The sequence below is a fragment of the Hyperolius riggenbachi genome, chromosome 10, assembly GCF_040937935.1.
Source record: "Hyperolius riggenbachi isolate aHypRig1 chromosome 10, aHypRig1.pri, whole genome shotgun sequence".
Lineage (NCBI taxonomy): Eukaryota > Metazoa > Chordata > Amphibia > Anura > Hyperoliidae > Hyperolius > Hyperolius riggenbachi.
Window position 1 is genome coordinate 246338935 of NC_090655.1, and position 21818 is coordinate 246360752.

At 47.0% G+C, this 21818-nt stretch overlaps 1 protein-coding gene across 1 annotated transcript in view; it reads right to left on the reverse strand.

Annotated features, from left to right (window-relative positions):
- Positions 1 to 21818, reverse strand: part of LOC137537038 (zinc finger protein Xfin-like) — a 525741-nt gene that overhangs the window by 444383 nt on the left and 59540 nt on the right. The gene's annotated exons all lie outside the window — the stretch shown is intronic.

Here is a 21818-nt window from a genome sequence, read left to right on the forward strand (position 1 = left end):
GCTCTCCAGTGAGCTGTGTCTTATTAATAGAGATAAGAGTGAAGTCATGTGACACTCCCAAAATCCTCCTCACCTCTCCAATCAGCAGGTAGATGATCTCCAGGGTGAAGTCTAATATCCTCTCAGTCATGTGACTCCTGTCCTCCATGCTCAGTGATGTGGTCATGTGATTTATTGGAAAGGACTTTCCCTGTAGAGGGATAAAAAGAAATAGGTGGACAAATCATAGCTGCACACTTTTCTGCCCTGACTTGGAGATGCAGAGGAGGAGCCCCAAAAGAGAGGGGCATCCTGACACACATAATAGTACAGCCACCACTCAGACTCATTCTTCGCACATAATATACATATATACCTACACACGCACCAGGGGTGTAACTGCAAATTCCAAAGCAGCTACCTGTACTGGGATGGTAGCCAGATGTGCCCCCGATATTAAATATACTATATATATATATTGATTGCAAGAATACGCATCTTATTGCACTTTTTCTTGCATATTTTAATATACATATTTTTAATTTATGTGGAAGCTCTCAAATAGAATAAAATTCAATCTAATTTTAGATAGCGCTGTCTCAATATCTTCATTTACCAATATTAAATACAGTATCAATAAAAAGTATGTGAATCCTTTGGAATTATATGGATTGCTGCACAAATTGGTCATAAAATGTGATCTGATCTTCATCTAAGTCACAACAATAGACAATCATAGTCTGCTTAAACTAATACCACACAAATAAATGTTTCCAGGTTTTTATTGAACACACCATGTAAACCTTCACAGTGGAGGTGGAAAAGGTATGTGAACCCCTGGATTTAATAACTGGTTGCACCTCCTTTGGCAGCAAGAACTTCAACCAAATGTACCTGTAGTTGCAGATCAGACGTGCACAACGGTCAGGAGTAATTTTTGACTATACCTCTTTACAGAACTGTTTCAGTTCAGCAATATTATGGGGATGTCTGGTGTAAATCGCTTTCTTAAGGTCATGCCACAGCATCTCAATCGGGTTAAGGTCAGGACTCTGACTGGGCCACTCCAGAAGGTGTATTTTCTTCTGTTTAAAGTAAACCAGAGATCTGGCTATCTAAAGATTTGATACTTACCCAGGGCTTCCTCCCGCCCCATAAACAAGTGTCAAGTCAATGTCCTCCAGCGGTTTCCCGTTCGGCTGCAATCAGCTGCGCATGCGCGGGAGGTCCACGCATGCTCAAAAGACCCACACTTGACCTGACTGAGCCTATTACAAAGGCTGATCATGGCTGAATGGGAGACCGCGGGAGATCGACGAAGGACTCACACGTGTTCATGGGGTGGGAGGAAGCCCTGGGTAAGTATCAAATCTTTATATATCGAGATCTCTGGTACAATTTAAGCCATTATGTTGTTGATTTACTTCTATGCTATGGGTCGTTGTCCTGTTGCAACACCCATCTTTTGCTGAGCTTCAGGTGGTGGACAGATGGCCTTAAAGTGACTCTGTAACAAAAATTACAATGTTTTTTCTACCATCCTACACGTTCCTAAACCTATTGTAATGTGTTGTGGCTTACTGCAGCTCTTTCTACTATAACCATCTCTGTAATAAATCAATGTATCTTTCCCCTGTCAGACTTGTCGGCCTGTGTCTGGAAGGCTGCCAAGTTCTTCAGTGTTGAACTGTTCCTCTATGCACACTCCAGTGTGTGTTTTATTTACATAAGCCAGCAGCTTCTCTGCTATCTTATCAGTGATAGAAGAGAGCTGGATAAAAATCCTCCTCTGGAGGCTGTGAAAGGAGCTGGTCTGTCACATACTGAGGAATTAACGACATAGGCAGAGCTGTCTGCAGGAAGCCTGTAATGTTCAGTGCATGAGAGAAGCTGGGGACAGAAGGTAAACACACACAAGTGATCTCTTGAGATTCAGAAGTAAGGCTGTATACAGCCTGCTTGTGTATGGATGTATTTTCTATGTGTGGACATGCTGTACAACCTACTTCCTGTTTTGGTGGCCATTTTGTTTGTTTATAAACAAACTTTTTAAAACTGTTTTTGACTACTTTTAATGCAGCGGGGAGCGGTGAAATTGTGACAGAGGGTAATAGGAGATGTCCCCTAACACACTGGTATGTTTACTTTTGTGCGATTTTAACAATACTGATTCTCTTTAAGTTCTCATGCAAAATGTCTTAATAAACTTGGGAATTCATTTTTCCTTTGATGATAGCAATCTGTCCAGGCACTGACGCAGCAAAGCAGTCCCAAACCATGATTCACAGTTGGGATGAGGTTTTGATGTTGGTGTGCTGTGCCTCGTTTTCCCCAAGCATATAGTAGTGTTGTGTGTTTTTTTCCAAACAACTCAACTTTGGTTTCATCTGTCCACAAAATATTTTGCCAGTACTGCTGGGGAACATCCAGGTGGTCTTTTGCAAACTTTAAACGTGCAGCAATTTTTTGGGGAGACAACAGTGGCTTCCTCTGTTGTATCCTCCCATGAACTCCATTCTGGATAGTGTAATGGCTCTGACACAGGACAGGCTCTGCCTCTGACACAGGAGACCTGGGTTTGAATCTCAGCTCTGCCTGTTCAGTAAGCCAGCACCTATTCAGTAGGAGACCTTGGGCAAGACTCCCTAACACTGCTACTGCCTATAGAGCACGTCCTAGTGGCTGCAGCTCTGGTGCTTTGAGTCTGCCAGGAGAAAAGCGCAATATAAATGTTCTGTGTTTGTTTGTTAGTGTTTTACGTATCATAGATTCGCTAACAGGGATGTTAGCATATGCCAGAGACTTTTGTAAGTCTCTAGGATTCTTCTTGACCTAATTGAGCATTCTGCGCTGTGCTCTTGCAGTCATCTTTACAGGACGGCCACTCATAGGGAGAGTAGCAGCAGTGCTGAACTTTCTCCATTTATAGACAATTTGTCTTACTGTGGACTGATGAACTGCAAGGCAGTTGGAGATACTTTTATAACCCTTTCCAGCTTTATGCAAGTCAACAATTCTTAATCGTAGGTCTTCTGAGAGCTCTATTGTGTGAGGCATCATTCACACCAGGCAATGCTTCTTGGGAAAAGCAAACCCGAAACTGGTGTGTGTTTTTATAGGGCAGGGCAGCTGTAACCAACATCTCCAATCTCATTGATTGACCCCAGCTGGCTAACACCTCACTCCAATTAGCTCTTGGAGGTGTCATTAGTCTAGGGGCTTGATTCACAAAAGAGTGCTAACTGATAGCACGGGCGTTTTCGCACGTTGTCATGCACAATTAACAATTTTTTGCATGCAAACATGAATTTCATGCGAAAACGATAAAAATTTTGCGCAAAAATTTGCGTTTGCGCACAAAAACGGTTAATTGCGCGTGAAAATTCGCGATCGCGCGAAAACGCCCGCGCTATCAGTTACCACTCTTTTGTGAATCAAGCCCTAGGAGTTCATATACTTTTTCCACCTGCACCGTGAATGTTTACATGGTGTGTTTAATAAAAACATGGAAATATTTAATTATTTGTGTGGTATTTGTTTAACCTCCCTGTCGTTATAAAAATTTGCTGCGCACGGCAGGGAGGGTGTTTTTTTGCATTTTTTTTTTGTTTAGCATGTAGCTAGCCTAGCGCTAGCTACATGCTTCCCCCCTCCCTGCGGCGTCCCCCCGAATGTGCCGATCGCCGCCGGCGCATATACCCATCCGGAAATCCCGTTCTGAACGGGATTTCCATGAGGGCTTCCCCCGTCGCCGTGGCGACGGGCGCGATGACGTCATCGACGTCGTCGATGTCGTGACGTCAGAGGGAGTCCCGAACCACCCCTCGACGCTGCCTGGCACTGATTGGCCAGGCAGCGCACGGGTCTCGGGGGGGGGGGGGGCACCCTGTGATGCGGCGGGTTGCGGCGAATCGGCGCGGAGCGGCGGCGATCGTAAGTTACACGCAGCTAGCAAAGTGCTAGCTGCATGTAACAAAAAAAATATGCAAATCGGCCTAGCAGGGCCTGAGGAATCCTCCGCGGCAGGTTACCCCGAGCTGAGCTCGGGATAACCGGCAAGGAGGTTAAGCAGACTGTGATTGTCTATTGCTGTGACTTAGATGAAGATCAGATCACATTTTATGACCAAGTTGTGCAGCAATCCATATAATTCCAAAGGGTTCACATTCTTTTTATTGCTACTGTAAGCCCCATAGTAAATCAGTATCAGAATCAATTTAATTTGGCCAAATAAGTTTGCGATTACAATGAATTTGACTTAGCAGCTGCTTAACGGACACAGACAAAACAATACAACGACACATAGTGTAGGTATTACACAGGTAACCAGACATGCACCCAGTATTCGGTAGGTTCCCCCTCTCAGTATTTATTTTAGCAACAACACTGCCAAAACATTTGAGCGAGAATAAATGGATAAAAAGACAACACATAATTGCAGAATGAACAAAACCAATGATACTATTGACCCGTTTTTGTGGAAAGTAAAGGGAAGGAAGGGAAGGAAGAATGTGGGGGTGGGGGGTGGGAGAATGGAAGGGGGGATATGAGGTAAGGAAAGGGTTATATAAATACATCCTCAGTATTTGCAAGTCATCAACATCTGTAGCCAGTAAATCTTATTGTAATAAAAATGCTTTGTTCAGCTACTCTACTCAATGACACATAAGAGCCATTGAGGTAAAAAAGGTATAGTGGGTGAGATACAGTGGCAACCTATTCCAAAGTGGGGTGAGATGAGGGAAATGGGTGCACCACACGTATAACTGCAAAAAGCCAGAGTAAACACAACCAGGGGTTTGGAAAGATGAGTCAGATGACCCTTGTCCACCAAAAAGGGCAAAGAAGGGAAATATTGCAGGAAATTCTGGAGGAAGTCACATAACTCAATCCACACTGACCATCTCAAGACAAAGACTTAAAGAGACTCTGTAACAAAATGTTCATCCTTATTTCTTCTATCCTATAAATTCCTATGCCTGTTCTAATATGGTCTGGCTTACTGCAGCCTTTCCTACTTGCACAGTGACTGTATTATCTCTGTTATATGATCTAATCTTCTCTCCTCTGTCGGCTCTGTCGACCTGAGGCACTTAGACTGGAATGTGCAGGGCTGCTTGTGATTGGATAGAAGCTATGCACACCCTCTCCAGGCCCCCTGCAGGCTCTGTATGACTCACACACTCTGCTTATGTGAGCCTATCACAAGCTGGTTAGTTTGTTTGTAAACACTGCCTAAAACTGGCAATTACAAGCCAGGTTTGCACCAGAGAGTGGCAGAAACAGCACAGAGGGGCCCAGGAGAATATAATGAATATAATGGTATGCTTTTTGTTGTAAGAATTTTAGAGTACAGATTCTCTTTAAGTCTCATTCTGAGCTGAAAGTAAGAGGTCATCCATCCTCTTACATGATTAAGGCCTGGTTCACATTAGCATTTTTTTTGCGGATCTGAACCGGAACATATACTGTACAAACGGAACGGATGTGAATGGATCCAATGTTAACCTATGGATCCATTCACATGCATCCATTGGTACGGATACGTTCCGTACGTTCTGATCCCCGGACCTAAAAATTGTTGCAGACCCTAATTTTCCAGACCGTTCTGCTTAGCGGAACGGATCTGGACAAAAAATGCAGCAGCATTGGGGCAATGTAAAGCGGAACGTTGCTTCACACTAGTGAAGAAGCGGACCGTTCCACGAGGGATGGGGGCATGTGCCGACGCGAATCTAATGACGGGAGGGTGAGGGGAGGGTGCAGCAGCTGGCCGGCTGGGTGAGGGAGGGTTTATACATACCTAATCTTCCATAGCAGCCGGTGGTAGAGACTTCTGTCTTCTTCCGCGTCATGTGACTAGTCACATGACCCGCTGTGTAGTCACAGCGGAAAAAGAGGAAGCCTCTACTGCCGGCTGCTACAGACGATTAGGTATGTATTTGCTGAGTGAAAACGGATCTGTTCAATCATTGATCAGATCCATTTTCACTATGTGAACTGGGCCACAGACTGAGCCATCCAGATCCGGTGAAGCGGAGACCGCATCCGCTCACCGGATCCTTTTGGCTCAGAACACTAATGTGAACCGGGCCTTATAATAAGTTCAGTGAGAGAGGGCGGGGATTGCTTCCTCCAGCTTCTAGCATAGACAGGCACATATGAGAACAAACCTGAAAATGGATTTCTTGGCTATGGCCAAGGAGCCGGGGATGATAGACAGTAATCCAATCTCAGGTGTGCAAGGCAAAGAAATACAGTATAAAAGTTTATGTAACTCAAACACCTTATGCCAAAAAGGCTGGATCCGGCTGCATGGCCACCATATGGAAATAGCTGCCTGCTTCGTTCTCACATCTCTTGCACAGATTGGATGCGTTAGGGTCAGATTTCTCTATCCTGGCAGGGACCCTCAACTATCTGGTTAATAGCTTGTAGTTCTGTTCCTGGGCCAAAACTGAGGGTGACATGTTGTGGGAGAGAATAAAGGCCTTGTCCCAGTCCTCGGAATCTATTTCTTTACCTATATCTGCCTGCCAGGAGTCCTGAAGTTTTTGTAGGTTAAGGTCCCCTGAGACCCAGGTGAGAGATTTATAAACCTGAGAATGCATGTGGAGAGGTTTGGAAGAGTACATAGTTCTTCAAAAGAGGAGAGAACTCTGTGGACTCAACTTTCAGGACTAAGGGAGATGTAAAACTCTAATGTCTGACTCTGTAATGTCTAAATTGCATGTATAAGAACCAATTTGGGTGGGGGAAGAGTCAGTATATTTCTAGTGCTCTGGCAGGAGTAAAGAAGAGGGGCCAATGTAATGTCTGATCTGGGGCCAAGTGTCTCTATCCCTCCCTAATGCTAGGAATACATACTCGATTGATAAAATCCGACGTGCCCGATCACCCACCGGATTGACTCCGCGCTCGATACCGCGGGCAGGACAATGGAAGAAAACGAGCAGAAGATAAGAAGTGCCCACGGGGACACGCCGGAATCGATCCAGCGGCTCGATTCAGCGGTAAGAACCATGCCGTGTATTCCTAGCATAAGAATGATTCTCTACCCAATCCGTAGCCAAACTCAGCATTATGTAGAATTGGAGTGAGGGGACCTGGGATTGGGGAAAGCTTGTGCTTCAAGCAGATTGTATCTCAGTGCCTAAAAACCTCTGCATTCCAAAACTGGAGAGACTCTGAGGGTGGCCTCTTGAGCATTGGGGTCTAGACTAAAGCTCTCTGGTCTACAGAATCCTGGGAGGCTTCCAAGGATACCTGCTGTTTTTGGATTCTACCCTGAACCAATCAAGGACTAGAACCAGTAGTGCTGTTTCACAATATTTCCCTATATTGGGGAGGCCCTGGTCACCTTCCTCCTTAGACCTATGAAGGAGGTTAATGTTCACTCTAGGTATCTTGTTTTGCCAAAGGAATCTATTTAACTTTTTGGAAAGGAGACTGAGGAAAGTTTCTCTCAGGACAGGAGGTTTTTGTAGATTTTATCTACGAAGGGCAGAAGATTAAAGGGGCCCATACACCGGTCGATTTCAGCCATCGATCAATTCTATAGAATCGATCAATCAGAAATTGATTCTTTCAAATCAGCAAATCGATCGATTTGCAGCTGATTTAAATCGTTTTGATCTCTCTGACGGGATGGAAAGTCTAGGTCGATCTGCTGCTGGCAGCAGATCAATGGCCCATAGAGTTGCATTGGATGTAATTGTCCAATAATGCATTTAGATTGATTTGCAATAGATTCCTGTCAGATTCGACTTGACAGGCATCTGACAGAAATCTATCGGTGAGGTAACCGTTAAGCAAGCGCTCGCGTTCTCTGTTTTGTGTTTGTCTGTCGGTGTTTAGTTAGGCGTGCTTGTCTCTGTTGTGCTTAACACGCGGAGACCGCGCTGTAAATGCGTTCGCTGTTGCGAATGAGTGTGGTGTTCGCGTTTAGTTAGCGTTTGTTATTTTCGTTACTTCTCATTGTCGTTTGCTGTGCCTTTGCTTCTCTCGTGTTCTGTTCTGATCTGTCTTGTGTCACTTCTGGTGATCGCCCTTCTCACGATCGTGTTCCTACTTTTGTTTCTGCTGATGTGTGTTCACCGTCGCAGGGTCACGACTAGGTTGGTGAAAACAGATTCAACCTGTACCTGTGCTCTTTCTCTTAAAGGGCTGTTCAGCCCCGCATTGTCTTGATCTGTACAATCCCCACTGGCATCTGTGGCCGTGCAGCGGTTGTACTCGTCTGCACTCCACAGCGCCATCTGCCGGTGGGAATTGCCCTCTACTGGTGCTTGCACCAAAGCTGGGTTCCCGTTTATACGCTTGTGGAGGGTTTTCGTTGTGTCAATCTTGTGCGCTGACCACGAAAACGATTCCGAAATCGTTACAGCTATACAATAAAGTGCAAAAATGTGCTATCTGTTTACAAAAAACTGTGCAATATCAATATATAAACCACAAATCACGACACAAAATTACTAACCAAACAACCACTTACACATCGGACTAAACAATACTGGATAGTACAAAATTGTGCTGAAAATATCTTCTGCTGACTAAAGGGGACGGGTCGGCCTCTGGTTTCCAAATACTGGGGGGGATCCTATTCCTGTGTGCAGATTGGCACCTGGGAAGGAGATCTCATTAGGGTGAGTATATAAGAAGATACAGGAGACATTTCCCTGGGTCAGGCAGTGATGATGAAGGACACATTGGGGGGAGGGGGGGGTAATGATAGAAGCCCCCATTGCTAGGTGCAGATTGGCTCCTGGGAAGGAAATCACATTAGGGTGTATATATAAGAAGATACAGGACACATTCCCCTGGGTCAGGCAGTGATGATGGAGGACACATGGGGGGGGGGGGGGGATAGTGATAGAAGCCCCCATTGCTGGGTGCAGATTGGCTCCTGGGAAGGAAATCACATTAGGGTGAGTATATAAGAAGATACAGGAGACATTCCCCTGGGTCAGGCAGTGATGATGGAGGAAACATGGGGGGTGTGGGGGATAATGATAGAAGCCCCCATTGCTGGGTGCAGATTGGCTCCTGGGAAGGAAATCACATTAGGGTGAGTATACAGAGGCGTATCTAGAGGGGTGCAGGCATGGCTCATGCCATGGGCGCCACAGCATCATGGGCGCCATGCCTGCTCCTGTCCTGCGCCACCATGCCTACCCCTTTGCCACCCAGTCACTCAGACTGTCACTCAAATCAGATTAATTCTGATATCTTGGGGAACATGGCTTTTTAACTTATTTATGTAGGGCGCACTTAGCTTAGTGTTATAAAAGAGGGCAGAGAGGGAAGAAGAGGAGATATTTCCAAAACAGTAACTTCAGCAATATCACGAGCCAAAAAACACAGGCAACCATAACACATGTACGCAAGAAAGGATGCTGTTTTTAGTTGGGAAGGGGGATCTGATGGGGGGGGGGGGGGGCGCAATTTCAGTATTTGCCATAGGCTCTATATTACCCAGATACGCCCCTGTGAGTATATAAGAAGATACAGGAGACATTTCCCTGGGTCAGGCAGTGATGATGGAGGACACATGGGGGGGGGGGGGGGGGGGGATAATGATAGTAGCCCCCATTGCTGTGTGCAGATTGGCTTCTGGGTAGGAATTAGTGTTGGGCGAACATCTAGATGTTCGGGTTCGGGCTGAACATGGCCGCGATGTTCGGGTGTTCGACCCGAACTCCGAACATAATGGAAGTCAATGGGGACCCGAACTTTTGTGCTTTGTAAAGCCTCCTTACATGCTACATACCCCAAATTTACAGGGTATGTGCACCTTGGGAGTGGGTACAAGAGGGAAAATTTTTTTAGCAAAAAGAGCTTATAGTTTTTGAGAAAATCGATTTTAAAGTTTCAAAGGGAAAACTGTCTTTTAAATGCGGGAAATGTCTGTTTTCTTTGCACAGGTAACATGCTTTTTGTCGGCATGCAGTCATAAATGTAATACATATAAGAGGTTCCAGGAAAAGGGACCGGTAACGCTAACCCAGCAGCAGCACACGTGATGGAACAGGAGGAGGGTGGCGCAGGAGGAGAAGGCCACGCTTTGAGACACAACAACCCAGGCCTTGCATGAGGACAAGAAGCGTGCGGATAGCATGCTTTGTACCGCCATGCAGTCATAAATGTAATAAAGATAAGTGGTTCAATAAACAGGGACCACGCGGCAACGCTAACCCAGCAGCAGCAGACGTGATGGAACAGGAGGAGGCGCAGGAGGAGAAGGCCACGCTTTGTGAGACACAACAACCCAGGCCTTGCATGAGGACAAGAAGCGTGCGGATAGCATGCTTTGTACCGCCATGCAGTCATAAATGTAATAAAGATAAGAGGTTCCATAAACAGGGACCGGCAACGCTAACCCAGCAGCAGCAGCAGCAGCACACGTGATGGAACTGGAGGAGGCGCAGGAGGAGAAGGCCACGCTTTGTGAGACACAACAACCCAGGCCTTGCATGAGGACAAAAAGCGTGCGGATAGCATGCTTTGTACCGCCATGCAGTCATAAATGTAATAAAGATAAGTGGTTCAATAAACAGGGACCACGCGGCAACGCTAACCCAGCAGCAGCAGACGTGATGGAACAGGAGGAGGCGCAGGAGGAGAAGGCCACGCTTTGTGAGACACAACAACCCAGGCCTTGCATGAGGACAAGAAGCGTGCGGATAGCATGCTTTGTACCGCCATGCAGTCATAAATGTAATAAAGATAAGAGGTTCCATAAACAGGGACCGGCAACGCTAACCCAGCAGCAGCAGCACACGTGATGGAACCGGAGGAGGCGCAGGAGGAGAAGGCCACGCTTTGTGAGACACAACAACCCAGGCCTTGCATGAGGACAAAAAGCGTGCGTATATAGCAGCAATGCTTTTTGCCGCCATGCAGTCATAAATGTAATACAGATGAGAGGTTCAATGAACAGGGACCGGAACCGCTAAACCATCCCAGATGTTCATTGGTCATGTTACTTGGTTGGGGTCCTGGAGTGTTGCGTAGTCGTTTCCAATCCAGGATTGATTCATTTTAATTTGAGTCAGACGGTCTGCATTTTCTGTGGAGAGGCGGATACGCCGATCTGTGACGATGCCTCCGGCAGCACTGAAACAGCGTTCCGACATAACGCTGGCTGCCGGGCAAGCCAACACCTCTATTGCGTACATTGCCAGTTCGTGCCAGGTGTCTAGCTTCATGCCCGGTTTCAGCTCCAGCGGTGCCAGCCACAAATCCGTCTGTTCCTTTATTCCCCTCCAAATTTCCTCCCCTGTGTGCTGCTTATCCCCAAGGCAGATCAGCTTCAGCAACGCTTGCTGACGCATGCCAACAGCTGTGCTGCACTGCTTCCACGATCCTACTGCTGCTGGTGCTGGGTTAGCGTTTCCGGATGAGGTACAGCTTTGAGATGCGTTGGAGGAGAAGGAGTCAGAGAGGTAGGTGCTGCTGTTGTTATCCAGTGGGAGGGACGGCGGTGCAGCTGTTTGCGGCGTGGGCAACACCCGCACCGTAGCAGGTGAGGAATCGCTGCCAGGCTCCACAAGGTTCACCCAGTGCGCAGTAAGGGAGATGTATCGACCCTGGCCGAACGCACTCGTCCAGGTGTCAGTGGTGAGGTGAACCTTGCAGGCAATGGCATTCTTCAAGCTTCGGGTTATTTAGCTGACCACGTGCTCATGCAACTCAGGCACTGCAGAGCGCGCAAAGTGGTAGTGGCTGGGAACCACGTAACGTGGGATGGCCACTGACATCATGCCCTTGAAGCTGTTTGTCTCCACCACTCGATATGGCAGCATTTCGCAGGCCAGAAGCTTGGCTATGCTGGCTGGCTGTTACTGCCACGGCCCGGGGGTCATTTGCTGGCAATTTCCTCTTGCGCTCAAACATCTCAGAGACAGACAACTCAACCGTAGGGCTGCACACCGAAGGGCTGTTGGTTGTTGTGTTTGATGAACACTGGGAGACCTCAAGAGCACTAGTCCGGAAAGTGACAGTGTCAGCATCGTCTGATGTTTGTGAATGTTGTGAACCACGCAATGGCTGGGCTACTGCTACTGCTGAGGCGGGTCTGGTGGTGAGTCTGGTGAACCCAAGGGAGGCAGTGTTGCTGGTGGTACCCTGTCCTGCCGCGTTTGCCCACAGAGTGGGATGTTTGGATAGAATGTGGCGGCTCATGCTGGTGGTGGAGAGGTTGTTAATACTTTTCCCCCTGCTCAGGCGGGTCTTGCACACCTTGCAAATCGCCATGGTAACATCCTCAGTGCAGTCTTCAAAAAGCCCAGACTTTAACTGGCTGAGGACTCGGACCTCGTGCGTGATGTGCTGGTGCTGCTTAACCCACTGCTGGACGCTTGAGAGGTCATCCAAGTAATTATCTGGTCCTGTTCTTTTGGATCTGTGAGGGTTGTTGTCCTGGACAACATGGGCGGTATTGAGTGGGTTTTCTTGGGTGCTCCCCTGTGGCCTGTACGTGAACCGTCAGGGGAAACACCTCTTCCCTTGCCCCTCCCTCTTTCACCGGATTTCTTCCTCATTTCACTTATCCTTAAAGTACACGCTGACTGGCAGCAGTACAGTGGCAGTACAGAAATGCTATACAGTGGTGGGTAAGCGGTGTACCACTATTGTCAGCAGCGACACAGAGCACAATGCTATACAGTGGCGGGTGAGCGGTGTACTACTGTTCCCAGCAGACACAGAGTGGAAGTAAACACAATGCTATATAGTGTGGCTGAGCCGTGTACACAGAGTGGCATTAAACACAATGCTATATAGTCTGCTATATAGTCACCCCGAACAGGGTGATGTTCTGCAGAACCCGAACAGTGGCAAACACTGTTCGCCCAACACTACTGGGAGGGAACGCAGATTTTAGTACCTAAACACACGATACAACATGTTTTCCGGGGTCGGACTCTGAGGCACATACAGATGGTCCCGATCATCATCCTCATCATACAACTCTTCTCCTGAGTCTGACCCACCCACCACCTCTGCCACCCCAACATCCCCAGACACAGACCCCTCATCGTCCTCAACATTAACTTGGGATGCTGGCCTGAGCCAGACCTCCTCCTCCACATCAGGCCCCATCATCTCCTCAATGGCAACCCTCATTAATCGCTCTGGCGACGGACCGATGGACACAACGTTCTCCTCCGGGGAGGGCTGCTTCTGACCACTGGCTGCTGGGGTGGATGTTATAGCTTGCGTGGGGCGTTGGCTGTTGCTGTTGTTGGGAGTGCTGCTCACAGCGGAGGTCTCTGGGGAACTCATGTTGAGCTCATATAGTGGTTGACGGTGAGTGGAGTATTACTGATCCCAGCAATATACACACTGACTGGCAGAGTACGCAATGCTATATAGTGTGGCTGAGCGGTGTACACAGAGTGGCAGTAAACACAATGCTATATAGTCTGGCTGAGCGAGCGGTGTACTACTGTTCCCAGCAGAATCAGAGTGGCAGTAAACAATGGTATATAGTCTGGCTGAGCAGTGTACACAGAGTGTCAGTAAACAATGCTATATAATCTGGCTGAGCGGTGTACACAGAGTGTCAGTAAACAATGGTATATAGTGTGGCTGAGTGGTGTACACAAAGTGGCAGTAAACAATGGTATATAGTCTGGCTGAGCGGTGTACACAGAGTGGCAGTAAACAATGGTATATAGTCTGGCTGAGCGGTGTACACAGAGTGTCAGTAAACAATGGTATATAGTCTGGCTGAGCGGTGTACACAGAGTGACAGTAAACACAATGCTATATATAGCGTGGCTGAGCGAGGTGCACAGTGGCAGTACACACAATGCTATATAGTCAGGCTAAGCCGTGTACACAGAGTGTCAGAAAACACAATGCTATATATAGCGTGCATCAAAGGTCAGCGCAGGTTTAGAAAGTCATTGTGTGTAGGGAATGGTAAATTCTTCACCACAATATATCAAATGCTCAGAGGTAGGTATCCGCCAAACATCAAAACTAGAAAAGGCTTACCAGCTCCCAACAACCCACATTATAAGGTTGTGAAATGGCTCATGTCACAGATAACGTCCAGGGAACATCAGACGTCATGAAGATCCAGTGGACATCCGTATGGAGGTAAAGTTTCAGGAATTTATATAGGAAAACAAAAACGGCAATATCTAAGCGTAACCCGTTTATTTAGATAAAATTTCTTTAAAAGGCAGTAGACATAAAAACGATAACTCACATACGGGGCCCATAAACAGGGAACCCCAGAAGATTAGCGCGCATGTAATGGTCAATCGAAGATCAATAGACAATGGTGCCGCCTGTTACCTTAGGGAAGGTAACAGGCGGCACCATTGTCTATTGATCTTCGATTGACCATTACATGCGAGCTAATCTTCTGGGGTTCCCTGTTTATGGGCCCCGTATGTGAGTTATCGTTTTTATGTCTACTGCCTTTTAAAGAAATTTTATCTAAATAAACGGGTTACGCTTAGATATTGCCGTTTTTGCTTTCCTATATAAATTCCTGAAACTTTACCTCCATACGGATGTCCACTGGATCTTCACGACGTCTGATGTTCCCTGGACGTTATCTGTGACATGAGCCATTTCACAACCTTATAATGTGGGTTGTTGGGAGCTGGTAAGCCTTTTCTAGTTTTGATGTTTGGCGGATACCTACCTCTGAGCATTTGATATATTGTGGTGAAGAATTTACCATTCCCTACACACAATGACTTTGTAAACCTGCGCTGACCTTTGATGTATGCCTGACTTCTGAACTTTTGGACATTGTTCTTCTCAGCGGCGGTTCCATTGTCCCTTGGCGCCGATATATTTGCTACTATATATACAGTATATAGCGTGGCTGAGCGAGGTGCACAGTGGCAGTACACACAATGCTATATAGTCAGGCTAAGCCGTGTACACAGAGTGTCAGAAAACACAATGCTATATATAGCGTGGCTGAGCGAGGTGCACAGTGGCAGTAAACAATGCTATATATATAGTGTGGCTGAGCGAGCGGTGTACTACTGTTCCCAGCAGCGACACACGACTGGGGGGGACCCTGGCTAGCGTGGCTGGAGAGCGAACTACCCTGCCTGCCTACCCAAAGCTAAACCCACAGACAAATGGCGGAGATATGACGTGGTTCGGGTATTTATTTACCCGAACCACGTGACCGTTCGGCCAATCAGAGCGCGTTCGGGCCCGAACCACGTGACCCGTTCGGCCAATCACAGCGCTAGCCGAACGTTCGGGGAACGTTCGGCCATGCGCTCTTAGTTCGGCCATGTGGCCGAACGGTTTGGCCGAGCACCGTCAGGTGTTCGGCCGAACTCGAACATCACCCGAACAGGGTGATGTTCTGCAGAACCCGAACAGTGGCGAACACTGTTCGCCCAACACTAGGAATCACATTAGGGTGTGTATATAAGAAGATACAGGAGACATTCCCCTGGGTCAGGCAGGGAGGTCACGCAGAAGAGGACACGGGGCAATTACTGGCTGTAGAAATGAAATTATGTAATTACCTCCACGGTCAGTCCCAGCATTGTCTCCTACCCCTTCCCCCACATCTTCTTGTGTGTGCGTTCCACCCTGGAATTCATGCAGTTACTGTTCACTTGAGACTAGGGCTTCATCTTGTGGATGATACGGAAACTGCGACTTCAAATATGATACTCGGACCATAGCTCCCAACTGTCCCTCTTTTGCAGGGACAGTCCCTCTTTGGGAGCCTTGTCCCTCTTTCCTCCTCATTTGTCCCTCTTTCAGGGCTTTGTCCCTCTTTCTATGTAAATAAATATATTTTTTCTACTAAAAAATGTGTTTGATTGACTTTAAACTTTATTCCCATCCTTCATATTGATATATTACTAATTTTAAAATGTTAATATGAAGGAAAATGAACCAGGATAGAAAAGACCAGTGTGACTGTGGTTTGAATTATAAAACAACATATTTTTCTTATGAAATCTTTATGGTATCCGTGACTAGGGGTGTGAAGGGGGCGTGATCAGGGGTATGGCAGAGGCCTGGCTTAACCCTCCCTCTTTTTCATCTCAAAAAGTTGGGAGGTATGTTCTCCTTTCAGGTAGTTCCATTTTGTGGTCAGTATCAAAACTGATGCCTAATTTCACTTTATTGTGTGCATTAGTTTTATAGAGCCAAATTACTCCATGCCTTGCATTGATGATGAGGACTAACCAGTCCGAAACAAGTTTATACATGTTAAATTAGTATGGCTATGTAAGGTAAGTTAACGTGAAAATTATGCACTTTTTTATGCATCTTGGCACCCAGCTACTTCCTTTATCACCCCATCCCACCAACTTCTCTTATCATTATCTGTACAAGTATTGAAGTCCTGTTACTGGCCTGCTCTCATCTATGCTCTATGAGGATCCTAAGACTCTGCAGGGGTCAGTGGGTAGATATGGGGCAGTCTGGGCACAGCAATAGTAGCAGTATGGCCAGGCTGGTGTGTCTGGGCTGTGGTGGCTTCCTGCAGAACCCAATGACTGTGCCATCCAGACACAGATAATGCTGGCATTCCCTGTGGGGAGAGTACAGGAGATGCTTCCACTTGTGCCATGGCGAGCTGAAATGCCTGCTGCTCTGGACCCCATACTGCTCAAGCAACTGGTGGACACTCTTCACCTGGCGAGGGGATGGTACAGCACAGCAGCACCATTCACCTGGCCATCATCTCATGTAATGTGACAGGTCCTCTGTAGCCCAGCATGGGGTGATACCTGTCACTTGACATGCCTCATGTTTCTTTCCTCTCTCTCATCTCCTCCCAGCATGCCTCATGTTTCTTTCCTCTCTCCTCTCCCCCAGCATGTCTCATGTTTCTTTCCTCTCTCATCTCCCCCGGCATGCCTCGTGTTTCTTTCCTCTCTCATCTCCCCTAGCATGCCTCACGTTTCTTCCCTCTCTCTCATCTCCTCCCAGCATGCCTCATGTTTCTTTCCTCTCTCATCTCCCCCGGCATGCCTCATGTTTCTTCCCTCTCTCTCATCTCCTCCCAGCATGCCTCATGTTTCTTTCCTCTCTCTCATCTCCTCCCAGCAATCCTTGTTTCTTTCCTCTCTCTTATCTCCTCCCAGCATGCCTTGTTTCTTTCCTCTCTCTCATCTCCTCCCAGCATTCCTTGTTTCTTTCCTCTCTCTCATATCCTCCCAGCATGCCTTGTGTTTATTTCCTCTCTCTCATCTCCTCCCAGAATTCCTTGTTTCTTTCCTCTCTCTCATCTCCCCCAGCATGCCTCATGTTTCTTTCCTCTCTCTCATCTCCTCCCAGCATGCTTTATGTTTCTTTCCTCTCTCTCTCTCATCTCCCCCCAGCATACCTCATGTTTATTTCCTCTCTCTCATCTCCTCCCAGCATGCCTTATGTTTCTTTCCTCTCTCTCTCTCATCTCCTCCCTGCATGCCTCATGTTCCTTTCCTTTCTCTCATTTCCCCCAGCATGGCTCATGTTCCTTTCCTTTCTCTCATTTCCCCTAGCATGCCTCATGTTTCTTTCTCTCGCATCTTATCCCAGCATGCCTCATGTTTCTTTCCTCTCTCTCTCTCATCTCCCCCAGCATGCCTCATGTTTCTTTCTTTCCTCATTTCCCTCAGCATACCTCATGTTTCCTGGACAGAGATGTCGGCATACTGATTACTGTTGTCCGGATCATGAACGATTCGGATCTTTGATCCGAATCTATTTTGTGAGTCGAATCATCCGAATCATCAAAATGAGTGATTCGGATCGCAAAAGGGGCGGGCCAGGAGCGACACGCCCCCTCTCAGCGGGCAGCGGGGTCCTGGAAGCAGAGCAGAGATGGATCGCTCTGTTGGAGGGGACTCAGGGGAGCCAGCTTTGCAGGGACAGGTAGAGGGGACATCGGTGCCACTGCCAGATATGTGTAGAGCACACATACTGGCTATAACGTGCTGCTGATTATAGGCTGTCTGTTCCGTAGTTGTGCACAGTGAACACATTGGAAGCTTTTGGCACAGCTCAGTAACTTTGCAGGCACTGTGATTGCAGCGCAATAAGAGCCTCCTGCACTCGCTCTAAACAGCTGCACTTTACTTCTGGGAAAGCTTCCTTTCACTGTGCGACGTTTGCATTCAAAGTACACAGATGAGCATATAGGTGAAATATATGTAAAGCATATGATTGCAGCATGTGGGCATTGTGTGCAAACAAACATTTCTGCTCTCTGCTCGTCCCTTCTCTGTCCACTCCCTGCCCTCTGTCCATCTTCTCCCCTTCTCTGTGTGTCCACCCCCTCCCCTTCTCCTGTCCTGCTAGTCATTTCACCCCCCAATGCTTCCCTTGTAAAATGATCCGAGATTCGGATCAAAGATCCGGATCTTTTCAATGATCCGATTTGAATCATCCGGATCATTGAAAAGATCCGAACTTCCCATCTCTAATACTGATGGGTTAGGCCCCACCCCCTGAACCCGATAGGACAGTTCAATTTATAAATTAAATGAACCCACCCCCCTATCTCCTCCCAGCATTCCTTGTTCTTTCTTCTCTCTCATCTCCTCCCAGTCCCAGCATGCCGCCTGTTTCGTTCCTCTCTCTTATCTCCTCCCAGCATTCCTTATTTCTTTCCTCTCTCTCATCTCCTCCCAGCATTCCTTGTTTCTTTCCTCTCTCTCATCTCCTCCCAGCATTCCTTGTATCTTTCCTCTCTCTCATCTCCTCCCAGCATTCCTTGTTTCTTTCCTCTCTCTCATATCCTCCCAGCATGCCTTGTGTTTATTTCCTCTCTCTCATCTCCTCCCAGCATTCCTTGTTTCTTTCCACTCTCTCATCTCCTCCCAGCATTCCTTGTTTCTTTCCTCTCTCTCATCTCCTCCCAGCATTCCTTGTTTCTTTCCTCTCTCTCATCTCCTCCCAGCATTCCTTGTTTCTTTCCTCTCTCTCATATCCTCCCAGCATGCCTTGTGTTTATTTCCTCTCTCTCATCTCCTCCCAGCATTCCTTGTTTCTTTCCACTCTCTCATCTCCTCCCAGCATTCCTTGTTTCTTTCCTCTCTCTCATCTCCTCCCAGCATTCCTTGTTTCTTTCCTCTCTCTCATCTCCTCCCAGCATTCCTTGTTTCTTTCCTCTCTCTCATATCCTCCCAGCATGCCTTGTGTTTATTTCCTCTCTCTCATCTCCTCCCAGCATTCCTTGTTTCTTTCCACTCTCTCATCTCCCCCAGCATGCCTCATGTTTCTTTCCTCTCTCTCATCTCCCCCAGCATGCCTCATGTTTCTTTCCGCTCTCCTCTCTCTCATCTCCTCCCAGCATGCCTTATGTTTCTTTCCTCTCTCTCTCTCATCTCCTCCCAGCATGCCTCATGTTTCTTTCCTCTCTCATTTCCCCAGCATGCCTCATGTTTCTTTCCTTTCTCTCATTTCCCCAGCATGCCTCATGTTTCTTTTCTCTCGCTCTCATCTCCCCTAGCATGCCTCATGTTTCTTTCTCTCGCATCTCCTCCCAGCATGCCTCATGTTTCTTTCCTCTCTCTCGCATCTCCTCCCAGCATGCCTCATGTTTCTTTCCTTCCTCTTTTCTTGTAATTGGAATATTTTTATAGTAAAGGACTTTTAGGTTCATTTTGGCACAGAACAAGATTGCCCACATTTTTATAGTCTTTTACCACAGACCATCAGTAATCATTTACAGCGAATCATGGTGACCCTTTCTTCATTAAACAGTAAATTTTAATTTTAACCTTTATATTGCATATTTTGTTGATAATAACCATTTTTTCAGGTACTACATTGGCAATGGTTTTACTTATACATAGAAAATCTTATCACTAACTTCTCCCTGCTTTAGCAGGAATTCGGCCTCTATAGAAGAAAGCTACCTTAGAGCTGTAAGTATTGTTGTGTGAGGTGAATTGCTGCCAGCAGTCATTGGCAAGTGTGTAAACTTGGTGCCTTCTTGTCCGAGTGGCAGTGACTCATACATACACACCAGCCTGTCACATTCCTGGCCAGCTGTATCTGTGTGCAGAAATTACCTGCTGAAGCCCCTCCTCCAATGGTTCTGCTCCGCCTCACTTGTGCTCTGCGTGTTTGAAATTTCTGTGCAGGGCGTGGCTGGGGGCGGATCCATCTCACAAATCAATGACAAAATTCAGGTGCAGTTGGGATTTTGAGTTTTTTTTTTTTTTTTTTATAATGATACAAATAATAACATAATAAAGATTACAGTATGGAGAAGAGAGGAGAACAATGAGGGGAAGCACAACCTTTGCAGGAAATAAGGAATAACCTGCACTGTACACTGAAGACATTAGATCTGATGAAGCTACTCACATACAAGGTACAGCAAGACCCTCCTGCCTAAAGCCCATCTTGCTAAATAAATACACTTCAATACTGACCCCAGCCCTGTGACAAGCTCCTAATTTCTGCTTCTGTAAGACCCTCACAGGGAGGAATGTAACAGCAAACTACTAAAACCTTCAGTGGTTTTCCTGCCTCATCTCTGCAGCTCTCTGATCATTATCAGAATTAGTGTTACTGTACTAATACTGGACTGTGGGTAAAATGTAGAGACTAATACTGCAATATGCTTCAATACTGACCTCAGCCCTATGGTAAGACATAAGGATGTCACTGCTATTGGAACTCCTTACCTCAACAGATCAGGACAGCTCCATCCCTGGACGTGTTTAAATCCAGACTGAAAACCCACCTGTTCAGTTTGGCATTTGCAGAAATATAACTTTTGTTGAGTGAACACTTCATCCTACTACCAATTACTGAATCTGAGAGAGCCTAAGCGCTTTGAGTCCTATGGGAGAAAAGTGCTATAGAAATGTTATTGTATTGTATTATTGTATATTGTCTCTATTCTAGAGTGACTCATAGTTGGCCTGCACTTCCTCACTCAATGCGTTAACTGAAAAGCTGCTAACATATGCAGAATAAGGAATGCAAAGGGACAATAAAAGAGGGGAATATAACACTATAGAAGAACAGCCTTCAGGTTGGCTGTTTCTATGCCCCCTCCCCACCCGTTAATCTGTGGGTGGGGGAGAGGCTGTTTCTATGCTGGACCCCCTGTTATTTAGTGCGTGGGGGCTGGGAGGCTGTTTCAATGCTGGATCCCATTATTTAGTGTGTGGGGGCTGGGAGGCTGTTCCTATGCTGGGTCCCCTGTTATTCTGTGTGTGGGGGCTGGGAGGCTGTTTCTATGCTGGTCCCACTCTCTCCCCCCCATGAGCACATATGCAGAGAAGCGATAGAAAAACACACATATCTTTCCCACTGCCGGCCACCAAGTCTGTTGCCTCCTCTTCAGTGCAGCTCGGTCAGCATACACCAGCATCTTAATGTTGACTCGAAATGTCACATGACGTGTATCAGGAGCTGACAGAGGGACACTGGTGCAAGACCCACTGAGCTGCACTGAAGAGGAGATGAAGATCCCGGTGCCTGGCAGTGAAATAGGTATGCGATTACCAACAGGGGAAATACTGTCTGTACTACTTACTACAGTGGGGTAGGGGGTAGTTGATAATTGCTGCACTTGGGGTCCTGGAGGGGTTAAAGGTTGTGTTAACCCCTCCTGGTCCCTAAATGCAGCCATTAACTTTCATGAGTCAACTGAGCTTCAGCACGCTGTGTGTGAGAAATGTGCCTGGAAATGTTCAGCAGCTGTCAGCTCCCAGGATCAGCCACATACACGGCTCCTCTCTGTGTGGCTTTATAAGACTCTGACTCATCACATCACACAGCAGAGTAGTGCCTCCCTTTGCCACCTGCAGCACAATGGGGAACTCTGACACTGACTCTCCATACAGCCGGCTCTCCATAAGTCTTTGTAGAAGAGGAGAGTC